Genomic DNA, 27455 nt, shown 5'->3' with positions numbered 1-27455 from the left:
TAGGTTCTTAAGTCCCTGACTGGTTTAAGCTGAATCAGAGTTGCTCGCTTGAAATCATCTCAGTTTCAATCCATCACATTTGTATATTATAGTTTTTCTATGAATTTCCTGTTGAATCTCAAGCTGTGTTCAAGTGTACTGATTTCCACTTTTGGTGAGATGAACTTTTGTATTTCAAAGTCCCTCTATGAAATGCAAATGTTTATCTCAAAGAGGTGGTCTTTTACTTCTCATAAAAGAGACACTTCTCTATTTCTGCATATATTTGCAATCCTGTTTTCACTTTGTTCGCTAATATCGGTGTTTACTGCAGTTATTGTATTGATGTTTGTGGTACTTGGTAGTTGTGGATGCCGTATTTGTTTCAACGTTCTCCATGCCACAGAGAACAAAAACTTGTGGGGAGACACAACAAAAGAAAAAAAAACTATATTATTTAAATTTTGTACAAGTAAACTTCTTTACATTAAACCTGTAGGTAATAGGTCTGTCTATCCCATTATGTGAACTGATAATTATAAGCAATATAAAACAGTGATTTGAATTATGAATACTAACAACAGTCTGTATGTCATTCGGAAAATGACAGTTCAAGTAATGTATTTTTTATAATCAATGTTTCATATATTTTGTATGTAAAATTGTCAGTGCAGATTTAAATTAGTCAACAATTCGTAATATTTTGAAATGACAACTTCTTGGAAGCAAAATCTTATATTTAATTATTAATGGAAGTCTATTTTGAATGGTACACGTTTAAAGCGAGTAGCTTTGCCATGGTCAAAATAAGAGTAAATGTACATACAACAGAGCTGACAAAATGAATAGAATTAACCGGTCTTTTGCTTATAGGTATAACATATAGAAATAAAGTTGTATAAATTGTAAACTTAACTTCCGTTCTCGAACTATGTAGCTGTCAAGGGAGGCAACTTTCAAATGATCAGTACTGACTATCTGACTTTTGGTGAGTATTACAAACTACTTTGGATCCGTAAGCGATCATATGGCCTATCTTCTTATAATCGAAAAGGCACTTCACTACAGAAGTAGTGTTTCTATTGTTTTTGGGACAATCGTCGTACATTGTGCAATATAAGTAAAATGGTTATATTTAACTTTTTATTTGTCTCTGAGCAATGCCTGCATAACTTTTTGTTCTTATATTCTCCTTACCTAATCTATCAATTATTTTGTCCATCCCTGCATCTTTTCTACCCACACCCAAAGGAAAACGCAAAGGCTACTTTGGTATAGTACCTAGAGTTTATTATCGATATATAATGCCAATTCTATGTATTAAAATCTGTGTAGGGACGAATATTGAATGCAACATGTTATCGATAGTATATAACTAAAGTATATAACTGTCAAGAAGCTAAATGACATGAACTTAGAAGAGTTAAGAGATGAATTACGCAAAATTTGAAATGTAATTGAAATAACTTCCAGAGAAATGATAAATTATCTTCCCTGCTTCTCTGAAAGTCACTGAAAATTGTTTGCGCGTCAACCTCATTTTTTAACTTCAGCTCAGGGAGAAATTTTCATCAGTTGATCTTTGTTTTGAATGAGTCATTCACTATATCAACCCAGAAATTGCTATTCTATTCCCATGTGACCGCGAAGTTAGCCGATAAATAACTTACTACTCTATTCCTATTCCTATTTCTATGGGATGGTAAAGCTAGTATGTACGAAGGTGGGTTAGAAAGTAATGCATTTTTTAATTGCATTGCTATTTGATTAATCCTCGCAAACAGGATAGTATCAATCAAAAAATCATTCAAATAAAAATTGCATTACTTTATGATTGATTCTCGTAAATTAGTTTTAAGCTTCAATGAAAATTATGTGATAGCGACTTGCTTAACAAGGCCGCATGAAAAAGCATTCTGAAAAGAAGTTAGAAGATTCACTCCACCTTTTCTTTCATACCGGCGAAAATAATGTATAAACGGAATAGTCTAAAAAATATCGTAAAATTAGTTCATTTCTTTTGACTAATCTTCAGAACTGCTTTAATCGGGGAAATGACACTGGTGACATTTTTTCCCAACGAAATGCACCGTTTGAAGTAACTTTCAAATGATCAGTACTGCCTATCTGACTATTGTTTTTGGTGAGTAGTACAAAATACTTTGGATCCAATGAACGATGTCATATGGCCTACCTTCTTATAATCGAAAAGAAACTTCACTACAGAAGTAGTGTTTCTACAGTTATGGGACAATCGTTGTACATTGGTTGTGCAATATACGTAAAATGATTATATTTAACAAAATCCAAGCAGGTTAGGATGAACATTGACGCAAAAAGTATCTATTGAAGCAACTTCTATCCTTTAAGTAAATTCAAAGCGCCTCATTCCACGAAGATTATCCATCTGGATTTGCCTACAGGGTATATTCGTGAGTCGATGTAGACAGTATTCAAATGGTGAAGAAATGTCTTGCTGACAGTTTTAGAACCACTAAAACTTTTCTGAATACACTAAACTTCGCTTCTACAAATTTCCGTTTTGTAATAAAAACAGTGCAACTGTAAGAAAATCACCTGAGTATTGAATCACAACCGGAGACTTTCTGCTGTATTATTTCGTTACTGGTTCACATTACGTCATTATTGATCAGGCTTGCTTAATCCCGTAGGTACTGGCTCGAACGATGTTTCTGCTAAACCACGTCGGATCATCACGTTCAGTATTAGAGTAATTTTCTGATTCAACATACGGGATGATATATTTCGTTTTGCTTTATCGACGCGCAATGTCAATTCTATATAATAAAAAGTGCATAGATGTAGAACGTAACAAGTAAACGACGTACTCTGCAAAAGAGACTTACGAAGCTTGTAGATAATGTAACGGCATGATAATTCCCTTCAAGTTGGTTTAACGCTTATGGAAGTAGAGTAACATAATGAAAACTGCTAAATTAATGCAATTGTCTAAAATGACACTCAGTTGAGAAGAGGGAAATGCAATAACATTTACTCATAATAAAGTTATAGGCTTATAAATGGAATAGTTTTTAAAATAGTCCATTAGTTCTGGTAAGTAACCATATGTTACATCGTGGACATCGCAAAACAAACTTTCAAAACAATGTTTCAGGGAATACATAGGATGAAATTAATTGTCATTGTATAAGTAATTGTTAGTCAACTATTATAAAGGTGCTCTAAGTGTCCTATTCTTGAGTAATAATTACCAGGGTATAGTAAATTACATAGGTAAAGGAAAATTCTAAAATTTAAATCATAAAAGAAAAACAGAACAATTTCTTCTCTTGCTGTTTTAAATACAAAAAATATTAACGACGCAGAAGGAAAAATAACAATCTCTTCAAAATAGAATTTTTCATATCTTTTCCAATATATATTTTATTAAAACACCCAGGTAAATAACTGGTATTTAATATGTTGACCCTGGAAAAAAAAAAGTAAAAAGTCGAAGCACTGTATATTTTCATCTTTCTAAGATTCATTAAGCAGGCGTTCTGATAATTGTCACCCGTAAACAAATTGAGAAGATATATATAAAGCGATAGCGAAATAATTTTCTTTTTTAAATTAATGTACCCAATAATGTGACTACGAGTATGTATTTCTATTGTAGGTAGATGATTAAGATATTTTGAGGACCTTTCGAGAAAATAATAGAATTTAATCTACGCTAATTGAAAGATAATTAATTTGCAATAGTAATTATAGTTAGCGAGAAAATGAAGAAAATGTATTCTCATACCCACTTTTTTTATAGTCATTATATCTTTTTTTTTCTGTGATTTTTTCCACGATTTCATTTCAGTCTACTTAAATAAGCAAAACAAAAGGCATCATAATTTACAGCTATATATTTCGATGGTAGCACATGGTTCCGGGTTCAGTACTCCTGCATGGCACCTTGTGCAAGTGTATTCTATTATATTCCCTCGTCCACTGGCGACCAAAGCGTTGTGAATGGATTTGGTGGACGGAAACTGAAAAAAAGGTTATTTTTGATAAGTCAATGTAGAAGCCGCTTCGTAGTCGCAGTACTTAGAAGAAATAGCAGTTCAATTATTTCGTATTACACCCCGCAACCTTAAAATAGTCAAAAAGATATACTGAAGAATGAAATCCTAAATTATTTTTGGATATAAATAGCATCATTTACAGGAAATATCACCTTGGATAATGCAATCTCAGATGCATTACGTCTGGGAAAATAATTAAAGAAAAGATGACTGCGATTCGAATGCCTTTCGTCATAGGCTTTTCTCGTTCGGTGCTGACTGGTATACAATAGTACGAACGACAAAAAAAGTTTTAAATAATTCTATAGTACATCAACCTCACCTCATTTGACATTTAACTACATTTCCTCATATTCAATTAATTTCGATGAACGCTATATATATTAGATTCTACCTTCAAGGAATGCATATATATTTCTCTTCTCGCGAGCGTTTTAGTACTTCACTGTGAAGACAGTATTGATATTAAGGAGGAAGTTTGATCTGAAGACCAAATTTTAATGAACTTTCGATACTTCATCGTGTTATTGCAAGCAATAAATTTTGTCGACAGAAATAATAATTTTCTTACGCAAAGTTATTCATAAATAAACAATAATGTTTAAACGCATATAAATTTATATTCGGCGTGTAACATTACAATACGACAATAGTAAATGTTCTTTAATTTCATTTCGAACATGATAATTTGACTTCTAATGTTCTTATTTTATTTGTTTGCTACTAATTCAATTTTACGTGAAGATATCTTCCTTATGTTATTGATCATATATCAAATGGAAAATCTAATCGAATCTACGCTGTGATATATATATATATATATATATATATATATATTATATATATATATATATATCGTAGTTTGTGTGTGTGTGTGTGGTGTGTGTGTGTGTGTGTGTGTGTGTGTGTGGATGCTATTGTAATCGAATGGGAAAATTTGCGTCGTTATAATGAGATTTTGGTTTGATCCCACGTCATAACACTTTGAGCTGAACTTTTGAGTAGTAGTAGTAGTAGTAGTAGTAGTAGTAGTAGTAGTAGTAGTATTAGTGGTGGTGGTGGTGGTGGTGGTGGTGGTGGTGGTGGTGGTGGTAGTAGTAGTAGTAGTAGTAGTAATGTTGCCCTATGTTGTACCTGGCTGCTCTGAACATAAATATTCCTGTGGTAACAAAACCGTTTTGCTTGCATGCATAGGACTACGCTGTCTAATAGCCATTTCTTTATGAAAATTCTGGTCAAAAATAGAGTCTAATTTATGAGAAATTGGTTATTATTTCATGCATTTCAATTGACAACATAGTCTATATAGGTTATCATTTTAGTGAATAAGTTATGGTTTAATCCCAAATCGACGCTGACTGAGCAGATCTGTTAATCAATAATTGTCGAAAAAGTGTTAATTCTACTATTCTTTTCACTCAGATTATATTATCCAAAGCAGTCATCCATTTTTCAGACAGTAGGACGTGATTTGAGGAAGATTTAGTTGCTATTTTTAACACCTCGAACGACTACATATAGCATCCTTGTATCGTCATTGAGAAGGCAGATGTGGTGGAATGCTATTAAAGTTAAATGGTTTTTGTAAGGCTTTATGCGTTTAGTTGTATCAATCTGTATTTCAATTCAAAAACCTTTTATGACGACAAAGTATGAAGTAAGTACGAGTAATAAAGTAGAATTAATTCATATAAATTTCTTTCTTATTAATATTGGACTTGTACCAAGCCAAAACAAATTGCACCCACAAATCTTGGAGTTGTGCCAAGTCTAAACAAAATCAATACGTGACTACAGCAGATTTAAAACGACTGATTGAATATGATATGCGCTTTGTTTTATTTGGACTCTGTACTTAGTTGTATAGACACATAAATCGTTTTGTTATGTCTTCTATTAGTTTATAGTTGTCATCATAGATAGGATCAAAGACGACCTATGCTCATACATTCCGATTTCCCAAGCTGCTTATCCATCAAGAAGAAAAACATCAAACAGATAAAATTTCGAAAGTCACCACAATTGAACAGACCTCTGCATGTTATATTTATTGACTCCACTAAGTCCTGTGATAGCGTAATATTTATTATGGGTCGTTTATTTAAAAGTCTCTTATATTCTACATTTACATCACTATAGCTAACGTAAGAAGTTTCAAAAATGTTGTAATTAAGCGTGCTATTCACATTTCAAGAGCAATAACTATGCAGAAAGGAATAAAACAAACAGATATTTCATCCAATGCGATCCTTTTAAATTTGTAAGATATACTTGGAGCCGGGGTTGACTGATATTTCTAGGAAATATGATAGCTACATGAATTTTCTTTCTTTTTTTTCTGTTAGATGGGAACAGTTTACTCCGTGTTGCATGAAATATTTTATATGCAAACAAAGTTTGATCTGAAAATTGCCTTCCTTCAGTAACCGACTTTCGGAGACTTTCTCAACAGGACGTTCTGATACACACCACATATAATGATTTTCTGTATTTTACGTAACCGTAATTACAAAAGAAGAATTACATACAATAAATTTAGTGAAAGTTTGGAGTTCACTGATAATAAATTCCCAGCTTCCAAAGTTCGTGTAGTTAGATTTCGGCTTAAAATTTTTTCATCAGAAACCAATTTCGTCAATTTATTAATACTTGACTTCTCGGCTAGATTTAGAAATCTCATCTCCTGACCCTTATACCTTTATCAACTTGATGAAATTAAATTTAGAATTACATTTGATTGCTGCTCGCCTCTTGAACCCTAGAGAATATTATCTCATATTCCGATCACACTCAATGAAATCAACATCCGACTCACGCATATAAAAGATCGAAAGTTCTAAATATCACTTTCAACAAACGAATGACAATCCTTCCCATTACAGAAGACATAAAAACTAAGGCAAAAAATAGTCAACCTTAATACACTATGACAAAACTCACTACTATACTAACCTGTCTAACTTACAGAGCAACAACATTGATTTTATTTGTAAGAGTTTTCATTAATATATAAACTTCATCGTTAAATATAACATTTATACTAAATAATAAATGAGGAGACCACTTATACGGTCATAAGACATACTAGAAATACTAGCCAATTCCCTCAAATAAAACTTTACATTTAATAACGAAAGTAAACACTGAGTAATACTGCTTTCAAACTTTGGCAAAAGACCAGCAATTTCGGGGGAGTTAAGCCGATTATCTCGATACAGCGTTCAACTGGTACTTATTTTATCGAACCCGAAAGGATGAAAACGTTTTTCCAGCGCGGTAACGATTCTATCTACAGACTAGCTTTATACTATCGGTGTCAAATGTTGGCATAAGGCCAACAATTTCGAAGTAAGTACCATCTGGTACTTATTTTAACGGTCCCGAAAAGACCTCAATGGAATTTTAGCACAGGACGTAAATATGGAGTAAATGCCGCTAAGCATTTTGTCCGGCGTGCTAACGATTCTGTTAGCTCGTCGCTTTATACCTTATATTACATGGAAAACTTTTCTTGTTCTGTACTTTACCAGATGTAATAAGTTGTCCTGAACTTTTCCAAGTGTAATAACTTGTCCTGTAATTTTCCAGGTTTATAATCTTAAGAATATTATTTCTCTTGCTCGCATCTTTCCATGTAATTCGTGATTTTCCCAGGCTATGCTATTATGTTAATTGATAATGTGATGTGTCAAATGTGTCAATTACCGGTGTCGTTGATAATTATTCCCATACCTCAATGACGCTGGTGAGATAGATATATTAAAAGTCCCCTTGTAGAACTATATTTAAAAAATATAGTTGTTGAGAAACAAACGCTAATAACTTTTTTCTTTTAAAATTTCATTGCATGAGATTTATGCCATGAAATTCTTCGACTTCAGCTCTATCATTTAAACTTAATTAAAATACAGTTTGTCTTTAAAATATAAAATAAGGTAATTATACTTAAATCCAATTTTTTGCCTTATATTATTTTCATGATATTTTACTTCGCAACTTTTGATACAAATTTTTGTTGCATGAGACCAATGAAATTCTACATGCTTTTTTCTGTCATTGAATCTAAGATAAATATGTTTTTCTTTTAAAATTAATTTTTTTTTTAATGTTACTTAGGCACAGGAGTGGCTGTGTGGTAAGTAGCTTGCTAACGCACATGCGCAGTTAGTCAGTTGCTTCCTGTTCAGCCAGAGTGGACGCGAGTCAACCAGCTCCGTCCAATTAAAGAAAAAAGACCAAAAACGGCAAGTTGTCGAGGTAAGTGATTTTGTTTATTGTGAGTTGGGCATAATTTATTGCGTGCCAATTATTATTTCAGTAAGTTGTGTCCAACTCTGAGACAATTTCGCCTGCTCTCGGCGGCTGCCGTTTTTGTGTTCATTGAAAAAAAAAAAGAAAAAACAGTGGAGGGGCGTATCCTCGGAATTCAATACAGTTACTGTTAAAATTACCGTTGGCGGTAGCCAGTGCTGTGTTTGGGTTTGTTGAATTTATTCCCTTGTCAGAGTACTTCGCAAGAAAATTATAAAAATAAGCCACTATTGGATTACCTTTCGGACCCATTTTTGTGGAGGTTGTGTTGCAGTTGCGGCGTTCCAGGTTCAACCCAGGCCGGGAGTACCGCAAGGCCAGAATATTTTTGCTGTGTTTTTCTGTTTATTAAATTTCTTTTGAACTTCATTTAACCCCCCCTTTTGTTTTTTTCTTTATTGCGACTTTCCGTTGATTTCTTCCCTTCTGTTGTGCTTTCTCCTTTTTGTTTTTTCAAAAATCTATCAAATTTCATTTGGACTTTTGAACTTTTTTCTTCTTGCTTTTTGAGTTTAATTTGAATATATTAAAAAAAAACATGGCAATGAAAAATAACAAAATTTTGGAGTGGGAAATCATACCACCTAAAAAGTGGTTAAAAGACCGTGAAGATAGGACGGTGGTGTTGAGAACCTACTCCAAGGCACTCGACACCATCGCCCTATTCGAAAAGACGGCAATTGAAAAGGAGTTGGAAGAGTATTTGCCAACAATTAAATTCATTTCCAGGGGTGTCAAATATGCAACGGTGTGGTTGCTATTTGACACCCCTGAAGAGGCTTGCAAATTTGCTAGCAAACCCCTGGAGGGTAAGGAAATCTTATTCCTGCCCACGTACAAAAAAAAGAAATTGATGAAAGCTTGGATCTGCGGGCTGCCACCCGACATAGAACCCGAGTGGATAGAGGAGACTATCCGCCGGGGTCTGGGTGGCAGCGAAACTAAGCTCCTTAACGTAAAAGTTCTTCCTGTGGCTGCTTGGGTTGGGTCAAAAGCAATTTTGACCCTGTGGACCCAATCAGCCAATCTGGTTCTTCCAGATTTTTTTAAAATGGCCGGGTGCAGGTACCCGGTGATGCTTGAGGGTCGCCCCCCTAAGTGTCATCGGTGCTTGGAGTCCGGCCACATAAAGAAGAACTGTCCCCGGGAACAAAATAGGATCCCGGAACAGTTAAGTAAAACCCCTCTAGAAGAGGGAATGATAACGGCCGAGAAAGCAGAGGACTCCTCAAACAGAGGCCGAAAGAGGAAGGTGAGCAACAATGGGTGCTCACCAAAGGATAATAGGGATGAGGAGAGGAAGGCGAATCTTCCGGCCACGGAGGAGACGCACCCTCCCTCAGTTGAAAAGGGAAAAAAAGAAAAAGAGGAAGAAAAACGGGACATTGCCGGCTGTCAGTGACATAGCAGCGGAATGTCCCGGAACTACGTCGGTTGGGGTTGTGCCACCGACAAGAGAAGGAATACCGTTGGCGGGAACTGTGCCGCCAACGAAAGAACTGAACGTATTGGTCCTCTTCTATAGAGGAGGCGAAATTGAAAAGGTGATGGAAGAGCACCACAAGGGAGCACCTTTAGCCTTCACACAGAACCCCGAATGGCCTCCGCAGGTAGCTGTGGAGGCCGTGGCGTTCGACGTGACGCTTGGGCTAAAGGAGCTCAATGAAGATTATAACTTGGTCCCGGGCGACGCAAACTCGGAACTTGATTACGTTCTGAGGGAGGCGTGGTTGATGGTGGAGGGCGCGGGCACAAGCTATTTCGAGGACGATATGTAATTATTGAACTGTTATTATTAGTAATGGACTGCTAAGTCCAAAATTGAAAAATTGTAAGAGGTTTAATACCTCGTTTTGTAATAATGGACTGCTAAGTCCAAAAATTGGAAAAATTGTAAGAGGTTTAATACCTCGTTTTGTGTTTATCTTTAAAAAGAACAATGTTTTAGAGAAGCGAAAGTCGGCGGGCGCTTTTTGTCTTCTCCCATCCTTATCATCTTTCTTTCATTATCATTCACTTCATTAATGTCCTCGTCCAGCCCGCAAAGCTAACTTAATCTGTGTACTGCCTTTATGGCAAATGTTTTGAAATAAAGTAGCTTGCTAACCAACCACATGGTTCCGGGTTCAGTCCCACTGCGTGGCACCTTGGGCAAGTGTCTTCTGCTATAGCCCCGGGCCGACCAATGCCTTGTGAGTGGATTTGGTAGACGGAAACTGAAAGAAGCCTGTCGTATATATGATATATATATATATATGTGTGTGTGTGTGTGTGTCTGTGTGTGTATATGTTTGTGAGTCTGTGTTTGTCCCCCTAGCATTGCTTGACAACCGATGCTGGTGTGTTTACGTCCCCGTTACTTAGCGGTTCGGCAAATCAGATCGATAGAATAAGTACTGGGCTTACAAAGAATAAGTCCCGGGGTCGATTTGCTCGACTAAAGGCGGTGCTCCAGCATGGCCGCAGTCAAATGACTGAAACAAGTAAGAGAGTAAAAGAGTAAAAAGATCTAAACGTGATTGATGGCGTTACTTACTCTCCTATAACGTTGCTATAAATTTTGATGTTTGACTTTTTCTAATAGATCATATCTCAGTTCTTTATGCGAAAATGTATCTAGGGATCAGTCCTCTTCAAAAAATATTGATAGTTTTCAATTTGGATAAGAACTGAATTAGCGAAAAGCTCTGAAACATGTTGCGTGTGAGTAAATTGCGGCCTTAAGAATATTAGTCAACTACTACCGTAGTTGAATTAATAATATTGGTTTAAAATCAAAATATATCAAGTGAAGGTAAATAAAAAAAAATTGTACCAGCTGTTGAACCTCTTCTGCCAACCTAGTGGTAAATATTGATGCGTTTTCAGTTTTTTACTGATTTTATCTATCTGCATGACATCATCCACAAGGTAATAAAGGGACCTCTCGAATGACAAGAAATGACAGATAAAAAAAGGCGGCGAACTGGCAGAAGCGTTAGAGCGCCGGGCGAAATGCTTAGCGATATTTCGTCTGCTGTTACGTTCTGAGTTCAAATTCCGCTGAGGTCGACTTTGCCTTTCATCCTTTCGGGATCGATTAGATAAGTACCTTTAGAGGTCGATAAATTAAGTACCAGTTACGCACTACGGTCGATGTAATCGCTTAATCCCTCTGTCTGCCCTTGTTTGTCCCCTCTATGTTTAGCACCCTGTGGGCAATAAAGAAATAAGAAATGGCAGACAAAATCCACTCAGGTCTCATTGTATGTCTTAAAATAAGAACGCATTGGAATATTTACTACCAGAATAACTATGACAAGATCGCTGCTGTAGTACTTTAGATCGCTCTTCTGCTCGATTAGTGTTGACGTGTGACTAAACGATCATAAAAATTTCAAAAGTGCTCAAATATACTTAACCAGGAAATAATGAAGAAAACACGGATCAACGTTTCAGAATTTCTATCAGACATCCTGAATTAGAAAAGACAATATCTTTACAGCTCCATTTAATTTCTACTTTATTTATTTCCTTCGCTTATTTGAAATACATTTTGCAAAAATCAAATTCGTAGTTTACGCAAATTTTATTTCATGAATTTCTTTTAAAATCATAATACATTACAGACTCTCGATAAGATTGACCATTAAGACTCCAGACCTATCTATTTCAATTACTATGACAGAGTTCATTATGTTTCCCAACCAGGAAATTTAGAAGTAAAGCAGCTGTGAAATATTTTCAGGACAGATCAGAGGTGTTCATACTCACAACTATTCTCCCTTAAACTTCATAAAAGCCATGGTACAAGTGTATGAGTTTGTGTGTGTGTGTATGTGTGTGTGTGTATGTGTGTGTGTGTATGTGTGTGTGTGTGTGTGTGTACGTGTGTACAGAGAGAGAGACATATACATACATATAAAGCGGTGCTAACTTTCGTTTATGTGCATATATACGAATATATAAGAAATAGAAGTACAGGAGTTTAACGTAACACATTCAGACATCTGAAGCATATAATTAGAAACTATTTTATTAATAGCAAGAAATCAGACCTTACAAGATATGTGAATACATACATACATACATACATATATATTATAAATATATATAGAGAGAGAGATAGATAGATATAGATATATCTTCACCTCTCCTCTCTTGCTCTGACACCTACTTCCTCTCTTCACTCCTACCCACCTTCCCCCGTCCACCCTCTCCCTTCCTCGTCACCCCACCATCGTTACCCCAGCCTTACACATTCCAACCTCACCATCCCTATACATCCCACTCCACCCCATCCCACAAATTCCACTCCCACAAACCCCACTCTTGCTTACCCCCACCCTCGCCTCCCCCACACCCCAATACCACCACCTCACCCCACACACCAACACACCACATCTTGTCACACCACACAACACCACCATACCACACCACTGCGCACACACTGACCACTTCCCAGTACCCACACCATCAACCACACACCTACACATGCACACATGCACACGTCAAGGTCACCTGCCCCTATACACATGCACATACACGCTCTCACATATATACGCACGCGCACCTTCATTTTGGTATCACCACTACTTTATTATCTCCCCTTCTTCCTAGCTCTCCTGTCCGACCACCTGTGTCCGGCATTCGCCATAATTGATCGCTAGCCACTAAACTTTTTTTCTCTCTCCTTATTTCTATGTTCCTTTCTGTTGAAGAGCAGAGGCTCGAAACGTAAAAGAATTTCTCACTTCCCGAGTGTTGAACTAATACATCTGTTTGTTGTTTACACACCCGTCTTCGCCTTTTGTTTTGTATTTTTGTAAATTACAACTATATATGTGTGTGTATGTGTATGTGTGTGTGCGTGTGTGGAAACAGAGAGAGAGTGTTTGTGAAAGAGAGAGAAAGGACGAGAAAAGGTCAACAGGTTTTACACTTTCACACGTGTAAATTTTCTATTAAAAAACAAAAGAAAATGCTTTGCGAATTTTACCACAGTTAAAGGTAAGAATTTTTTTTTTAAATATACTACCGGTTTCAATCTGTTATACTATGATTTATAGTCATGCTGAAGTTAAAGCTACAGTAGATTCAAAAACATTAAGCTTTCGCAATACTAGCTCTGTAATATACGTAGATATGAATTTTTATCTACCACCTTATTACCATAAAACAATCTAATGTAGCTAGTATACAAATAATTAAAACCACTGGGAATTCACAGTTAAGTTCCAGCTGCCGATAATAAATTAATTACTGTCAGATAGCCTCCCAAACCCTAATTTTCTATAGCTATAGATTCCCTATGCCCACAGAAAGAAACAAATCACAGATAAAGTCAGTAAGAAAGTGCTATATGTCCTGAAAGTGGAGGGTCAGGGTGATATAAACTACTTCTATTATTATCAGTTGAAGTGGCATAAAATAGAAAACAAAAATCATCACAATGAGATCTAAATGGACATTAACGGTATAAGGGGAAAATATAACCAAAGCGTAGCAAAATTTATATATCATTATATTTTGTATAATAAAAGTTAAAATTTTAAAAATTTATAAAGGGATATAAGGGCAAGTAAAATAAGAAGGATATATAAACCAATATAAGACTAAAAGAAATTGATTATTCCGAACTGTACGAATAATACCGGACTGACTTCGTGCCTCAACTTAAGTACCTAATTTAACTAAATATTAATTATTTCTTATATATATATATATATATATATATATATATACATATATATATATATATATACATATTGATTCGGATTTGTGTGAATGTGTATAGAATAATATAGCAGTCAAATAAAGTTAAAACAGTCTGCTTTTCACGTTTTTTATTATGGCATTGTAACAAAATTAGCGCTTTCATTCATAGTGTACCCATCAAATTTCAAATGTGTTCAACTGACAGTTGATTTCTGGGCAACATTACTACCTCTTAGAACGTATATACCTTATCCATGTATATATATATATTATATATATATATATATATATATATATACATATACTTACATATATATATATATATATATATATATATACATATACTTACATATATATTATATATATATATATATATATATATATATACCTACATATACATTTATAAACATTAATATACATATATACGTCTATACATACACATACATTTATATAAATATATCTCTTTCTCTTCCTTACTTTTTGTGTTAGATAATTGTATTTATGCATGTCAAGTATAAAGATACCACATAAATATCAGATCAACCAAGACAGAATATAGATAAAGCATAAAAGAAATAGAATATAACAATAATTAATGAATAAGCTAAAGAAGAAAATTCCTGATTATAATTATGTGTCAACATTCTAGGAGCAAAATTCCAAAAGATCAAAATGGTAATCTATAGCTCTGTTTCAAATACAGGATTTCTAAGATCAATAGACAAAAACATTATAGAATAAAATACTTTGATATCACATGATATACTATGCAATACAATAATCATTTGATATGAAAACCCACAAGAGATGACAGGAGCCATTATCTTAAAAGCAACATTGTTGGTATGACATGTCATATTAATTATTTCACTTATAAAACAAAACAAAAAATATTTCAAAAATCAAAGTAAGTTCTATATCTGATTCCGTGTATATTTTACATATTTTCTAAAAAAAATATAAAACTTCTGAGGAAACATGAGAATCATTCATAATCTCAGATCTCTTTACACTGTTGAAATATATTCGATTTCGAATAAGAGTAAGAGAAAATAATATATGCCTCACTAATGACTGCTTTCGAAATTAAAGATGCTTCTGTTGTTCCACTGTCAAATATCTTTAATACATTTTGGGCCTGGAAATTATGTGCAAAATCTCTAGCTCGGAAGGATATAAGGGCGTTAGAACATTGCCCAGTCTTCCACAAACGTCATATTCACAAACTAATAAACGTATATGTATATTTATATCCGGGTATGTGTTCCTCGACTGCTGCTTCTTAAACCATCAAACTTCAGAAACAACTATATATATGCACCCATAAATATGATTTTTCAAATCTGCTACTACCCACCTTACTAGCCATAACAAAGGAAGAGAGAGAGGGAGAGAGAGAGAGAGACAGACAGAGACAGACAGACAGACACAAAAAAGGAAAATACCCTACCTATTTGAAGACTATTGAAATATTTACAAAACATTTAATTCAATTCTTTTTTTCAATGTAATTGTTTCTCTTTTTAATTAATATCCAACTTTGTGTTACTCTTAGTTGAAAAAGTCGAGAAAACAGAAACCGGTACTAACCGCTACGAGATATATTTGTGAATAAAATTATTTTAGCATTTTCTACCTTGTCTTATTTTCCTTATATATATCTTCAGCGGTCGGTGGCATTTATCGCGCCGCTGGATTTTCTCCTCCCAGATGTCTGGGAAGATGCTGGCGTCTGTCAAATGTCTTTTCAGCACATCCCTTCATCGCAACCTCCTGACACCACGTACTGCCTGCCCTGACATAGTTCAGCTTAGAAAACAGCATCTGGGAGCTTGCTGCTTTTCTTCTGCAAACAGTAACTCAATAGTAACTCAGGCATGAAGACAGTAAAACGTACGGAGGAATGGAAGAAAAAGATAGGCGGAAATATTGTGAATAACTAATGAGAAGTGGAAAGAAGAAAATGCCATGCAATATAAAAGAGTAGTTAGTGGTGAAATATAATAAAATAACTGAGGTATGAGGAATGACTGAATGATGAAGACACTGATAGTGATAGAAAGAGAAAGACAGAAAAAGAAGGAAAAATTTTAGTCTGATACTGAAAAGGGAAGGGAGACGTTGGAAAATGAAAAGAAAAGATAGAATAAAAGTTTCATAGAAAAGCTAAAAGAGAATTATAAATGGTGTTTTGTGTTTAACAATTTCTTGGATGCACACCAAAATCTATCAGCCACGAAATATCATTTACAAAACATATCTTTAATTAATTTTCCAGTTAATATATATTCCCGGTTACACTTGACCTGATGCTATATATCAAGATAATGGGCAGCAGAGAAATTTGGAAAAATAGGATTCAGCGATTATGGCTACCAGTGTTTGTTAATAGTTGTTTTCTTTATCGACCCAGGAATGATGAGTATCAAAATTTATCTCGATAGGAATGGAACACAGAACGTAAAGAGCCTGAACAAGTGCTGACGCACTAAAGTCTCTGAAATTAGACAGTCATCGCTTAAAGAATTATTATCTCGTTATCTATTTGCACAACGTGCACAACAACCTTCAATGGAAGATCCTGGATAGGGTTGTCCTATTAGAGTAGTTTTATATACATGTAAGGCACAGGGTGAATCTGCTCTAAGAAGTTAGTTTCCCAACCAGATGGTGGCACCTTGGGCTAGTGTGTTCGGCTATAACCTCGGGCAGACCAAAGCGATGACTGTGTTTTGGGTAGACGGAAGCTGAGAAAAGCCCGTCGTAAATGTGTATGTGAGTGTGTCTGTACGTATGTATGTGTATATGTATGTGTATATGTATGTGCGTATACGTGTGTGTGTGTGTGTGTTTGTGTGCGTGTGTTCGTGCGTCTTTACATCTGACGACAGGTGTTGGTGTGATTACGTCCCCGTAACGTAGCAGTTCGGCAATTTTTTTTTTTTTTAATGACAGAAAGAATACCAGGCTCAACATAGAATAAGGACTTGGTTCGATGTATTCAACTAAGATTGTTCAAAGCGTTGTCTCAGCAGACAAATGATTAAAAACGATAAATATAATATATATATGAATAGGCGCAGGAGTTTCCTGTGTGGTAAGTAGCTTAGTTACCAACCACATGGTTCCGGGTTCAGTCCCATTGCGTGGCACCTTGGGCAAGTGTCTTCTACTATAGCCTCGGGCCGACCAAAGCCTTGTGAATGGATTTGGTAGAAGGAAACTGAAAGAATCCCATCGTATATATGTATATATATGTGTGTGTATTTGTCCCCCCCCCCCCCAACATCGCTTGACAACTGATGCTGGTGAGTTTACGTCCCCGTAACCTAGCGGTTCGGCAAAAGAGACCAATAGTATAAGTACTGGAGGTCGATTCCCTCTTCTAAATGCGGTGCTCCAGCATGACCGCAGTCAAATGACTGAAACAAGTAAAAGAGTAAAAGAGTAAATGTATTATCACTTATTTACACTACTGACTATAATCAAATGAATGTTGTAAATTTCTATCATAGATAAAGTATAATCTGTAAACATCCAGCTGAGCAATAAAATTACTAAAATTAGTGGCTTAGGCAGGAGCTATTAAAAGAAATTTTCAGTCAGATACCTTAAACATTTCTTTAAGTTAACATCGCTATTATAAGATTTCACTCAAAAACTAACACAAATTTTCATTCAAACTTCTTTAACATTCTTGTAAAACTTGTTTTCCCATCAGGAGTTACTGTTGTACTTAGTTAAAGCAAAATAAAACCTATACGTAGATCGTTACATGGAAATACATACATATATATATATATTATATATATATATATATTATATATATACACGTATATATATGTACTAAATTATGTGCGCGTGAAATCTGCTTGTATAGATATACGCCTGCCACCACTATATATAATATACATATATGTATATATGTGTATATAAATATATATAATATATATATATAATATTATATATATATATTATATATATTATATTATATTCAATATATATGTCTATATAAATATATATATATATATATATACAGATATTTATTCATATCTCTTTCTCACACATTCTCTCTCTCTCTCTCTCTCTCTCTCTCTCTCTATGCGTTTATTAGCCAATATTTGTGTCGTGTATTATACATGCACTGAATGTTAAAACTGATAACAGTAAATTCTTTTCGCTTGCACTCAGTCTAACTTCATTTTCAGTGTGTATGTACATGCATGTTTATGTGTGTGAACGTGTATGCGAGAGTGTGAAAGCGAGAGTCTGCGCGAACGTGTGTGTACGTATGGACATACGTACACACTCACACCTATTTATGTATATGCACATGCACATATATATATATATATACTTTATATATATATATATATATTGGTACATATACATACACAGAGAGAAAGAGACAGGAAGACGTAAATATGAGTATGTGTTTATGAGTAAAAAGATAGGTGAGATGTGTGTGTATATATATACAAAGAGAGAGTGAGGGGTGCATATACATGTATGTATGAGTGTGTGAGTATATATACATCATATATATATTATATATATATATATATATTGTACATATACATACACAGAGAGAAAGAGACAGGAAGACGTAAATATGAGTATGTGTTTATGAGTAAAAAGATAGGTGAGATGTGTGTGTATATATATACAAAGAGAGAGTGAGGGGTGCATTACATGTATGTATGAGTGTGTGAGTATATATACATCATATATATTATATATATATATATATATATATATATATATATAATATATACATATATATGTGCATCTATGTGTATTTACACTATACATATACACGCAAAGATGCATACGGTTGCATCACCTGTTATCTTTCTCATCTTTTCACATATATGTCAATAAGTTTGTAATTTCAATTTTTCTGCATTTCTTTCTCTATCTCAAAGACGTAGAATATTGGGTTTTTCCAGGTTTTGACTTCTTTCAATTTCTCGTTTCTTTACTTTGTAATGTAAGTTTTTACACTTCACCTGTTCTAATCTTCTTCAGCGATGTGATTTTTCGTTTATTATTTTTATCATTATTATTATTATATTATTATTATTATTATTATTATTATTATTATTATTTTATTATTATTATTATTTTAACTTAAATCTTAAATTCTTTAAATTCATTTGTAGTTTTTCGACATGACTAAAAGAATTCGCTGCATATGGTGAATTCACTGATACATGAACACGCGAGAAAATGTAGTCTTTAAGAATATACATGCGATTATCTATGTATCTCTAACTTACTATTTATTGATCTCTCTTTCTTTCTCTCTCCCTCTCACATTATATATATAATATATATATACATACATACATACATATATATGTATATATATATATATATAATATATATAATATATATATATAGATATATATATATATATATATATATATATATATATATATAGGCGCAGGAGTGGCTGTGTGGTAAGTAGCTTGCTAACCAGCCACATTGTTCCGGGTTCAGTCCCACTGCGTGGCATCTTGGGCAAGTGTCTTGTGAGTTGATTTGGTAGACGGAAACTGAAAGAAGCCTGTCGTATATATGTATATATATATATATATGTATGTGTGTGTATGTGTTTGTGTGTCTGTGTTTGTCTCTCTTGCTTGACAACCGTTGCTGGTGTGTTTACGTCCCCGTTACTTAGCGGTTCGGCAAAAGAGACCGAATACAAAGAATAAGTCCCGGGGTCGATTTGTTCGACTAAAGGCGGTGCTCCAGCATGGCCGCAGTCAAATGACTGAAACAATTAAAAGAGTAAAGAGTATATATGTATGTATGTATGTATGTATGTATGTACGTATGTATGTATATATATATATAGGCATGTTTGTACGTATGGTATGTGTACGATCACATACACATGTATTACGCCTGTGGATATGTATTTATACTTCGTTTTATATACGTAGACATATGTGTGTATATGTGTGTGTGTGTTAATATTATATAAATATATTCTTTTCTTCTTTTACTTGTTTCCGTCATTTGATTGCGGTCATGCTGGAGCAACACTTTAAAGGTTTTTAGTCGAAGAAATCAATCCAAGTGTTGTTAGACTGTGTGAACTCAATAAAGCCATCCATACAGTTCACATTTCTTGACGTATTAATAACACGCACCAAGTATGGATTCAGGACATCCGTATACTTTGAGAATTTGGCTTTAGGATCAACACCTCTAAAATCCAACCCAATGGCTGCGATATGTTGATGACACCTTCGTACTCTGGCCCCACCAGGAAGATGTTCAAGTGGTGTTAGATCATGTGCACCCAATAAAGCCATCCATACAGTTCACAATGGAAAAAGAAAAAGACAATCAGCTAGCATTCCAGAACGTATTAAATAACACGCGCACCAAGTATGGATTCAGGGCATCCGGACACCACCAAGCTGACCTTCACTGGACGATATCTCAACTTCAGCTCTCACCATCCATGCAGTGTTCAGAAACACTTGGATACAAATATGCATATTTATATATGCACACACACACATACATACAGGCGTGCACACCACACACACAGATATACAGGCACACGCAAACATTCACACACACACACACACACACCATATATATAGATATATATATATATATACACGCTGTTCGACGTACATATATACATATCGATACTTAAGTAATTCTAGCTGTTACGTAAAATGTCTTTAAGCTACGTAGGTTTTAGTTCAAAATCGATTATTACCACGCACACCTTACTCTACGGTTTCACTATATATAATGCACATTCATAATTGAAAATATAGGCTTCATAGTATATATTACAGCAATGAACATTATATATATACAGAGGCACACAATCAACATTCATGTGGGCACTCAACAAATGCAAAGTCATGTACATTAAAGCATAAATATATACATATATCTACATCTACTTTTATATATCTCTCAGTGTGTATGTACAGAGGGATGGAGATTGGGGATAAAGTACAAGGACGGAGATAAATATACTGTTGTGCATTTATGCATACATGCATTAATATAAATTATATATATATATATGCATATAAGTGCGTGTGTATACGTATTTGCATGTAAGCATCCTTCAGTATTATACATACACGCACATACATAGCCTTGTAGCATGTACGTTTGCTGTGTACGTATGGTATTGATAATGAAGATTATGGAATTTGTGTTAATGTATACATATATTTACTTAGTGTGTAGGTATGTACATTTAAACATGTATATATGCGTGATTTTGTTTGATTGTACGAATATATCTATCGGAAAATTTCCACAAGGATCACAGTCAGCCGACACGCTCCACTTTTGGAATCATAACTACCTGAATCTCAATTGACTTTTGACTTTCCAGAAACACTATTGGTATGATTTTCTCTACTGGTTAAGTTCGGTTACGGGAACAATACCATGAACATCATATGTCACCATTACACGTCTTTCTTTGACCTCATTGTGTAATTTGATTCTATAGAGACTAGAGATCCGTAAAAAGTATTGGTCAAACGTGGGTCATAAAATTTCATCGAAATAATGCGACTCCTGCAATCAGTATTTAAACTGAACTGCCATGGTAATCTTCCGTGATACAACAGTTTGAATTTGAAGTGGAGTAACACACATATTTGTAATTGTTCCCACGTTGTTTTCCGTTTGTCCCTCAGCTATACTCGGATTCACTGTAGGTAAAATATCACCAAATGTCCGTCCAGATCTTATAATGAACAGATAGCCAGTTATTCCGACTTTAAACACACCGTGCAAAACGAAGGACTGCGACTGCATCATAATTAAAATTTCAATATGTGGACGAGTTAGAGTCACTTCATTAGAAGTACTTGAGGCTGTTATCGACATTTTTACCGAGAGCATAAATATAACTCTTAAAAGCAAATAAAACAAAGTTTTGCATCACAATCACCCGAGAAGTTGGAAATTGGTCTTACCATTCTGGTACACTGACAAGGGGAAATACAAAGGACATTCAGTCTCTGCACAGTCTCCAACATTATATGCAAATATTCCTTTCAAGATTTGGTAGACGGCCAGCAATTTTGAGGGAGAGATAGGTCGATTAGATCGACCCTAATGCTCAACTGGTACTTTATTTTATCTACCCCGAAAGGATAGAAGGCAGAGTCGACCTCAGCAAAATTTGACCTCAGACGGTAAAGACGGACGGAAAGCTCTTAAGCATTTTGCCCTGCGTGCTAACATCTCTGACAACTGCCGCTTCGCTATATGCAAATATTGATATGAGAAAATCTAATACCAGACAAAATGCGTCAAAGCCTCTCTTTTTGTTTGTTTGATAAGAGATGTATATGGATGTGATGATCTGAAACAAACAAATATACTTATAGTGTATAAGGCAGCTTTCTCTCATACGATTCTGAAACCTGGACAAATTATCGGTAATATTTTCAGCTGGAAATGCACTATCACAGCTATCTGAGGCAAATCTAGAACATCAGATGGCAGAAGAAATGGGAAAATGTCAGATTGCTAGTACAAGATAATATCTTCTAAAATGAAACCATGATTACGCGACACAAGCTTAGATTGTTTAACCAGACAAATGATTTTTTTAATGATTACACAGAAACAAAAGATCTCACTTGAAGCGAAAGATCTTCTTTATTGACCTATTCAATCAGAGAAAGGCCAGCAAAAGTCAAAACGGATGGACAATCAAGAGTATTTTTCGCATTCTTCAGGGAATGTCAAATATATTTTTACAATTTGTTTTCATATGCTTTCAATAAATTTATATAAAAAGAGTCAAGGTAGAATTTTTGCTCACTACTTTACAGGCATGGTCAATTACCCATATATGAAACATGCCGAGATACAGACATTTTATTAAAAACAATATTACAGAAGAACATATATGTTTAACATTAAGCCTGGAGGAAGAAGGAATTTCAAAAGTGTATTAGAATTGAAAATACTCAGTAGTATCAGCATTGGAATAAAATATTTAGCTATTGGCAGCTGAGTTTTAAGCTTCTAAGTCTGTGCTGTATAATCTTCTTTCTTTGGCAAACTCTGCAACTTTGTAGGATTCACATAATTCTGCATTATGTATTAAAATTGATAAACTGCATCAGTTTTCGATATTCTATAATCGGTAATTCAATAGCAATGCGACTAAAATACTTATAGCAATGTATCTACTTCAGTAACGTCAAGACTATACACATTCACACACAAACACACACACACACACACACACACATATATATATGTATGTTTGTATATATGTGCATATATATATATGTGTATGTATGTATTTATATATATATATATATATATACATGCATATATATACATGTATTTATGCATATATGTGTATATATGTATATATATCTCTATGTATATACTGTATATGTGTGTGTGCATATATATATGTGTGTGTGTGTGTAGATATATATATATGTGCATATAAATATACTTATATATATATGTATATACATATCTATATATCTGTTTATCTCTCTCTCTCTCTCTTTATGCGGTGCCTCAGTATGGCCACAGCTCGTGAGCTGAAACTAGATAAAACAATATATATATATATGTATATATATATATATATATATATATATATATATATATATGTATATATATATATATATATATATATATACATACATATATGTATATGTATATATATGTGTGTGTGTGTGTGTGTGTGTGTGTATATATATTCACACACATTCTCAGAAACAAATACGTCGCATGTAATGCTATAAAGCATATACATGAATACATGCTTTGGACGCATATTCAACATATATACATATCCGGATTTATAGCATGTCTGCAACCAAGATTCATTCATGCACACAAATAACGAACCAGTCATATATATATACCGGCAGAAAATAACGTGTATACTGTTACACATACACACACACAAACACGCGCGGGCATACAGACACAGGTGCGCATAATCACACACACGCGTATAAATGCTCTTCATTATTGGTAAATACGCTTATAGTAATTCCCTTAGATATTTTCAAAGAATCCCAAAATAGTCCTGACGACATGTATTTCTTGTGATGTACGTTTGTACATGGTATTTCTTTGTTACATATATATATGTATGTGTGTGTGTGTGCATGTGTGTATGTGTGTGTATATATACATATGTATATACGCTTATAATTTAAACATATACCAACACATTCATACATGTATATATATATATATATATATATATATATATATATATATATATATATGTATGTATTTATGTATACACGTACATATACATGTATGCATACATGTATATATGCATGTATATGCACAAGTATATATATACATTCTATATACATGTGTGTATACATATACATGCGTGAATACATATATACATGCGTGTACATATATATATATGTGTATGTGTGTGTATCTATGTATGTATTATGTGTGTGTATGTGTGTGTGTTTGTGTGTGTGCTCGCTTTGTAATCACGTGGGTCAGGGAATTTGTCAGAAACTGTGGAATAGCTGCGAACATACACAGACGCACGTTTTTCTTCCTCGCCTTTCATCCATCCTGTATGTGATATCTGAAGAAAGTGAGTACTGCACATGCGCACTGGCTTGTATTCCTTAGGCCGTAATGAGTACCAGTTACTGATCTTGTGGCACATTCACTTCCTTCAGTAATCACATACCTGTTGTTCGGTGGATTGAGTGGACTCCGGCGTAAGATGTACAACATGTCAGGCTGAAGATACAGTAGAGGTCTCATACACAACATTCCATCCAATCAAACTATGGGATTGCGAAGCAAAGTTCTTTGCTATACATTCTAATAAATGTTTATACAAGGAACATCTGCACCGCTTCCTACTGCTAAATTCTATTCGCAAATTAGTGGTCAATCAAAGGGTACAGAAAAAAGCACCTGCAAAGATGTTATGCATTGGAATCGAACATAGAACTACGTGGTTGAAAATCGAACTATTTAACCTGCTCGTACATATGCCATTACGTCTGAAGGAAAAATTACTAACTGATTATTAATGAAATTTCTTTTATCATTGCTCTATTAAAATCCAACGAGTCTGGTGTCAATGTTCAACAGCAGCACGAATCACAACTGAACTCGTCAGAATGAGTGGTGGCAAAAGGAAACAAACAATAAATGACTATCAGGAACAACTACAAGGTTGTTTGATGTAAAAGACATAGCAGCCAAATATCCTTCAAATTACACTGACTTGAAATTGGAAGGGCACTGGATAATGTAGTACTTACATAGTCTCAACTGAATATGCATCAATATTATTTTATGGATTAGTTAAGGGAGAAAGCAGCGCCCATACCCATTGTAGGGCCTCAGAGTCTTTTGGGTGCATTGTGGAAAGAAATAGGCACAACTAATGCGTTGCTTGCATAAAAAAGTAGCATCCCAAATATCAGTTTCAAATTTTGGCACAAGACCAATCCCAAATACTGAGTTATCTTTACACAAAGGACCAAATCTCCATGTCAAGTACTTATTCTGTTTAGTAAGAAAGACCAAGTTTAACTGCGGTGGGGATTGAGACTAGATTGGATGACGAAACTAAATACTAGTGCATATTATCTGCCACACTACCATTCTTTCCACTTCCATTGTCTTGATAGTAATTAAAAATAACCAATCCAAAGTCAGACATTTATTTAGGTCAAAGGTCAAGCATATTCAACTAAATTGATCAAGTACATTACTGTAATGTACTTGATAAAATCAAATCAATTATCATTAGTTTTGACTACAAGAGCTGAGAGACTCTCTCTTTCTCTCTCTCTCTCTCTCTCTCTCTTTTACTTGTTTCAGTCATTTGACTGCGGCCATGCTGGAGCACCGCCTTTAATCGAGCAACTCGACCCCGGGACTTATTCTTTTGTAAGCCCAGTACTTATTCTATCGGTCTCTTTTGCCGAACCGCTAAGTAAGGAAAGACGCAAACAATTTCTATAAAGCTCTCAGTCCTGCATTTTGGTAATAGATTCTTCGTCAGGATTGAGGACTGGCAGTCAGGTGTTCGATCAACTAAATTTCTACACGAGAAATTAACCTTTAATCAGCTGAGCATTCTACAGACACGTTTACATATAAAGCAATTTTCTGACGGAATCAGAGAGACACAATATAAAAGGGCTGAACCCTCGAATTACAGTTACAATCTAGAGGGGAAAAGCGAAAGTTAGAGAAAAAGAGAGAAGTAACGGTTATTGACTCCAGTACAATTCAGAATGGTTTATTTATCGACCTTGAAAAGATAAAAGATGAAGTTAACGGGTGGAACTGGAATTCAGGAATAAAGAACCGGAAAGATTATTCAAAGGCACCTCATCCCGCACCCTAAATCTCTTGCCAATTCACTGCCTTGCATTTCTCTGAATACTGCAATTGGTTATACGGATTTATTATATTGATAAAAATCATCAATTTTAGATATTAGCGGATCATTATACTTGACTGAAACTTATCTTTTTTCATTTTAACTCTGCGCTCGTAAGCGAAAGCAGGGTATTGTCATCACTCGTCTTCCTATGTTAGTCTCTGTGTTTACAACATAAATGGAAAACGGTTGAACAGATTTTCACCAAATTTGGCAGAAATAGTCATTGGGGGAGTGGCTCGAAATAATGAAAATTTGGTTTAATTATCTACAAACATGCATAAATACAGACATAGTTCTCCGACTCAGTGTGTCTTTGTGTGTGTGTGTGTATGTGTGTGTGTGTGCTTGTGTGTGTACAGTGATGGATTCGAAGGTTTCGTTTATTTACGAGTTGATTTCTTAATTTCACCGGAATATAAATACCTTTAATGCTGATACTTAAAAAAAATTATCTGCGCGCAGGTATGCATTGCTCCTCCAATGCCTTTTCTTTTGTTTTTCATTTATTTTATTTTTGCTGTTATTCATCCTTTGGTCAGTGTTCAATGAGTGAACCTATAATCAAGAAGTATACCAGACATGACCATTACATATTTCCTTTGGACACAATGCATTCTCCCATTTCTAAAACCGTTTCGAAGTAACATGGAGATGATTTGGCTACTATATTTAGCAAGTCAAACAACCACGTAAAATCTCCCTCGTTTAGTCAACACTTAGTTATCTTACTTTGCTTATTCTGTCGACTCAAGAAGATTGAAAACCGATGAAAGTAATATTTTGTCTGGTAGAATTTGAACTCGAAACGTAATGTGATATGACTAAAACTCGCAAAGAAGTCGATCCGTCACGTTTCCGTTTCTATCACTCGCCGCCTTTGCAATTCTTTATGTTGTTGCTGCTGCTGTTGTTGTTGTTGTTGTTAAGCAACAAGACGGGTAAGGGTGATTAGGTGATGGTCTAGGGCTTATGGGTGGGAGACCCCAGACCTTGGG

Source organism: Octopus sinensis, linkage group LG4, assembly GCF_006345805.1.
Source record: "Octopus sinensis linkage group LG4, ASM634580v1, whole genome shotgun sequence".
Lineage (NCBI taxonomy): Eukaryota > Metazoa > Mollusca > Cephalopoda > Octopoda > Octopodidae > Octopus > Octopus sinensis.
The sequence above is the reverse complement of the archived record's forward strand: the minus strand, read 5'-3'. Positions refer to the sequence as shown.